Genomic DNA, 6000 nt, shown 5'->3' with positions numbered 1-6000 from the left:
GACAAATGGTTCAATCATACTTTCCTGCCCTAAATAATAAAAGTGCATTTATGGTTCCGATACTAGTGACTCATAACCACTACTTTGGGAGAAATAGATGGGCATCTCAAGTGTCATTCACAGTTGGATTCCCCTACCCTGAACACAGCAAAACATCCTGCCCTCCAAACAGGCTGGAGAGGCACTGATAACAATCGTTATTACAAGTTAAGTGGTGCCATAAACCCAACTTCAGATTTCTCTTCTCAGCATCCAGCAAATAAGTAGCTGAGCCAACAAATAAGATTACCATAGCATGAGAAAACATCAAGGCTTATGACCTTACATTTCTTTCTCCATCAATAAAAGTGTCAGAAAAGCAAACTACAAGGTTTGGGTTTTGTTTGTTTGCTTGCTTGCTTCTTCTTCTTGCAAGTTTTCTTCAAAACACAGTCACAATTATCAGTTACCCACTTCAGCAGTAAGGTGGCATTAAACTGGTTCAAAGCCGTATCGATTCTCCCATCACTCATAGGCAACTTAGACAGAATTCCTGTTTACCATAGTACCACAATGTTTTCACATTAAAAAGAAGAAAACAAAGATACCTTCCCACTTTTATTCTTAAATCTACCAAGAAATATGCAGACACCTTCGGCACATGTCTGCAGCCCATGTGCTACTCTGGTACATGCAGACACTTGTGGTTAAATCCCATCTGTCTGAATCAAGGCAGAGATATTTATATTTATCCAAGTGTGCCTATATAACTCCTTTAATGCAAAGCTTTAGAAGTTTCCAAAGCATGCATCAGCTCAGCTTGTGTGTTAACTTTGTAATTTAAAACTATTCTGTGCTATTGGCCAGATGGAACTAAATCAGTAATTTTCTTTCTTCTTATTGGGAAACAAATGAAGGGCAAGAGAGATTACTAGATATGCATGAGCCCAAGAAAAGGTATGATATAAAGACATCTCATGATTCAAATTAGACCACTGTTAACATCTTTCCTCATTCACACATTTTTTTTTATTACTATACTCCGAGCCACTGCAGTTCTTCTAACCTTTGACACAACCGCAGCTCCAAAAGAAAGATGTGGGATTGCATTTGAGCTGTGTGTATGTAAAAGAAGGCTCCACTGAAAAAACAACCAACACTTAGATACCAGTGGGTACCTGTAAGGGAATATTTTTTTTAAGAAAATTTTGATTTAAATGTGTTTTTCCATACTTTATTTTCACTAAATAATATTACCCACCAAAAAAGAAAGAAACCCCTTGCTCATAAACCCTGTTCCCTGCTGTTTAAAATAATTACTGACTTATGAAAAGACCATTAGCATTAGGGATGAAGTCTAATTCATTTAGGCTTCTCCTATTTATAATATTTTCTGGCATCTTAATGAGTGTTACTCCTCTAGGTTACTCTTTTCTTAAATACCTATTATTCTAATAATAAAAATAATAAAAATAAGTGACAACTCTGTAGTGAGATATTCACTTTGTCCACATCTATGGTACGCACATTAGGGAGACAGGATCAGAAGTGACCTGAGGAACTAGGTCTGAGAAGGAGCCCGAGAGGACTCTCTTGCTGGTGAGACTTGGGCAGGAGAGCATCCTGAGGCATCTCTGGGAACAGGAACCTGCTGGTGTTCATCTGTCTAGGTTGTAAGTTATTTCTCTCTGAATAAATATCTATTTGGTCTATTTGTTTATCCTGATTCTTCTTAAGCCACAATACAACTGCATAGCTACTTATAAAGTTACTGAAATAATGCACTTTTCTAAGGGATTTTCTCATTGGAGTTGCAATGAGCCTATTTTCTACTTGTCTGCTAGACTTTATGACCTATACTTTAAAGCTATAAGAATACATAAGTAATACCAATTGCAACACATGGATTTTAAAGATGATTTTGAGGGATGGAGAGGTGGCCCAGTACATAAAGCAGACATCTAAATTCAATGCCTGGATCCCATTAAGGCAGGAGAGAAGCAATCCTGAAAGTTGTCCTTTCACATCCACTTGTTCACCATGGATGGTGCAGGTGCACACATACACACACACACACACACACACACACACAGTACATTTAATGATAATTTTTTGATTTTTAGTCATATAAACTATGTAAATAGTAACAACAATAAGCATAAACTTTAACTTCAGGAAAGCAGAATATTATCAACACAATTGAAATTAGTCATTGTCCAGAGCAAAATAATCAATTGAAAATAATTAGACGAGTGCTCATCTGTCCAGTTTTGTATTTGCCACTGACGAGAATGAAGATATCCCAGGACCTTTTTTAAAGAATGAAGCTAAAGTAGAATCATGTCCATACTTGCAAAAATATCTCCCCCCACACATTACATACAAATGTTTATAATTAAAATGCTCATCTGGAATGAGATCTTAGTACATTTATCTATAAGTGTGGTTTTCTGTTCAGTTTGCCAGGCTGGGAAGAGATCATGTGTAATTAATATGTAATTATAAACTTTTAAGCTTTTGAAACTAAGTCAACATCTGTAAATGTGGCTCAAAGTTTATTGTTGTTATCTGCAACCACAAAATAAAAGCAAAACCAAATGTTACATAAAAAACAAAACAAAACCCATCTTCCTCCAGAAGGGAGAAAAGGAAGGCTTACAATATTTAAAGGAAGAAAATAAATAAATACATGTAGAAGCACATCAAAGAGTTTTGAAAGACTTCCTCCACAAATAAAATATTACTATTTTGCTAAAGATTAGCATTCATAATTGTTTCTTTGACAGAGTGTTTTAAAGTAGCATGAAAAATAGACCATGGGATAGCAACTCCATGGAAATTCGTCATTAGTCTCACAGATATGCACAGGTCTTTCTTAGTCAACACTGTCAGAAAGGAAGACAAGGCAAACCTAGCCTCATTCTTCACTGACTACTTGGTCAAAGAATAAAGGTGCAAAGACTGTTGAAGAGTAAAGGAACAGCTCTCTGAATCCAGGAAGGAACAGGAAGATCAGATGCCCTCCTTTGGTTTCAATATAAATCAAGAGTAAGTTAGAGATCTAGCAGAGCATGCCACAAGTCCTGATGGGCAGGGTATTTCTAGATTTTGGACTTCTACCTGAAAAGGTTGAAATGGGCTTTCAATGTCAGTATTTGGATGAAGACTTTCATTAGCTCATGTACAATGTTATATCTACTTGCCTCTGAAAACCAGCATCAGCTGATTTCCCAAATGACCTCTGCTTTTCTTGACTCAGAGTAACCAATTCCTCTTGATTAGACTCTGTCTTCCTCCTAAGTGATATCTATGGATTTCCTACTTTATCATTCCTCTTTCCAGTTTAAATGATAAAAATAAAAAGAAATAAAATAGGAAATAACAAGATTTCTGGCAGGTATGATCAAGGAGAAACCTCGTTGTTGATAAAAGGGAGAGCATAGCCAGTGGCAGAGACATCTGGAAGAGCCCAGAGTGGACATGACCCTGATGTGTGCTATGTGAGGAGATGGGGGGTGCATTGGGGAGGGGACAACAAGGACCAAGTGCAGCAGCCTAACATAGAGTAGACAAAGCAAAAACAAACAATAGCAACAAAACACAGGTAACCAATTATTTGGGTTATATAGGGAAGTCCAGTCCCTGGCCTGGAGAAGTTTAGATCGGGGTTGGGTATGCCAGCCAGAAGGAGCCTGTAACAGGTAGGGACTAAGAGATACTGAGAGAGCCTGGAGGCCATTGTCCACTTTGATATATAAAGCAGGCACCTCAGCCAGTTGCCCCAGGTTTAACAGTTAACACAGTATCTTCCTTTGGTAAGTATTCACTTTTCACTACCTTATTAAATTTTCTTTATTATGAGAGCTCACAGAAGTAGGTATGTTTATTTACCATGGTTGTGACTGCATTTTGTTTCTATGACTATCTGAGAATAATGATGTCTTCCTTCAGAGACTTACTCAGAACTCCCTGTGAGTCACCATTAGTCTTATGCATGGCATGCAACACTGGGTTTAACTATGGACAAATGACCAATTCATATTTGACTAATGAAATAAATGAATGGATGAATCACTGAATGCATGAAAACTTGATCTGAGTTGAAACATCTTTAAGTTGGTTGATTCTGTCTTGGAAAATTCTGAATTGACATATTTTATACAATGAGCATTTTTCATGATATAAACTAGTGTTTGTTAGAAAACGTCATTGAATAATAATTATTTTTTTTAGTAGTGAAGTATGGCCTTTAAAACAGAATTTCAGCAATTTAGTTTTGATAAGGATACCATTGCTCTAATCTTTCCTATTTAAGAATGTCTCAATAACTGCAACTTTAAGCAGTTTGTCCTCAGAGAATTTAGTCAGATACACTTAATTATGAAGCATATAGTGATTTCACTACTGTATCTGGCTAGTGCTCTACAAACACTGTTGACTAGTTTTGACAAGGAAGCTTGCCTGAATGCCAAACCTTATAGGCCTAGGGGTTAGGAAATTGTCAAACAGCCCATTGGTATGACAGCTGTGAATTCAATGGGGGACGACTTAGAGTCTCAATTAACAGTGGAAAGTCCTCTTTATGGACATCAGCAGCCAGTGCTCTGGATTCCCTTCCCTGTGCTGAGTGTAAGCAGTAATCTCAATGACCTTGACATCTGAATGCATGGAGTCATGGATTTGTTACATAGCCACCTAAGGCTCTCACTGCCTGAATCCAGCCAGCAGCCTAATTAAACAGCAAGCATTCCTGGAGGGGAATGTTAATGAGTCTCCTTGGCAGCCAGCAGTCTGTTCCCCAGATGGTGCAGGGGTTATAAATTGTCAATAGGGCAAGAGTAGTGAAGGAAGTCAAGAAAATACGGAAAGATGCTTACATCACTGGAACTTTCTCTCATAGATCTTCATGTTGAAGACCATTGGACAAGGAGATGAAACTAGAGGAAGGAATGCAAAAGCACTTTCTTTTTTTTTTTTTTTTTTTTTTTGCCTATAAGAGCACATCCAGGATGCTCTGGCTTTTCAAGTAGATCCTATGCATTGTGAATTGAATGTGGAGATCATTGTTATTTTTTTTTATTTTAAAACAATCTTTTCTTATTTTATATACCAATTCTAGTTCCCACTTCCACATGTCCTCTCACTCTCCCCACTTTGCCCCCACCCAACTCCTATCCATTACTCAGAGATGGAAAGGCTTCCCATGGGGAGTCAAGAAAGTCTCACATATCTGCTTGAGGCAGGATCAAGGCCCTCCCCCTATATGTAGGCTGAGAAAGATATCCCTCCAAGGATAATGGGCTCCAAAAAGCCAGTTCAAGCACTAGGAATAAATCTTGGTTCCACTGTCCAAGGCACACAACAGTCACCCACAATCAGATGGCCCAGTTCAGTCCCAAGCATGTTCCCCTGTTGTCAGTGAGCTCCTGATAGCTCAGGTCAGCTGTCTCTGTGGCTATCTGCAAAATGGTCTTGACCTGTTTGCTCTTATTATCACTACTCTCTCTCTTCTACTTGATTCTGGGAGCTTGGCTTAGAGCTTAGCTGTGGATCTCTGCCTCTTCCTCCATCAGTTGCTGAATAAAGTTTCTATGATGATAATTCAGGTTGTCATCAATCTGATTACAGGGGAAGGCCAGTTCAAATACCCTTTCCACTGATGCTTAGAGTTTTAGTTGGGGTCATCTTTGTTGATTCCTAGGAATTTCTTTATTGCCAGGGTCTCACTAGCCCTATAATGCTTCCTTCATCAAGATATCTCTTTCCTTGCTCTCCCTCTCTGTTCTTCTCATATCTAAAATGGCTAAGATCAAAAACACCAATGATAGCTTATGTTGGAGAGGATGAAGAATAAGGGAAACACTCCTTCACTGCTGGTAGGTGTGTAAATTGTATAACCACTTTAGAAATCAATATGGCAGTTTCTCAGAAAATTTGGAATCAATATACCTCAAGACCCAACAATACTACTCTTGGAAACATCCCCAAAAGATGCACTCTCATACCACAAGAAATTAGCTC

The sequence above is a fragment of the Phodopus roborovskii genome, unplaced genomic scaffold (genome assembly GCF_943737965.1).
Source record: "Phodopus roborovskii unplaced genomic scaffold, PHOROB, whole genome shotgun sequence".
In the NCBI taxonomy this organism is placed as follows: domain Eukaryota; kingdom Metazoa; phylum Chordata; class Mammalia; order Rodentia; family Cricetidae; genus Phodopus; species Phodopus roborovskii.
Note: the sequence above shows the minus strand (reverse complement) of the source record.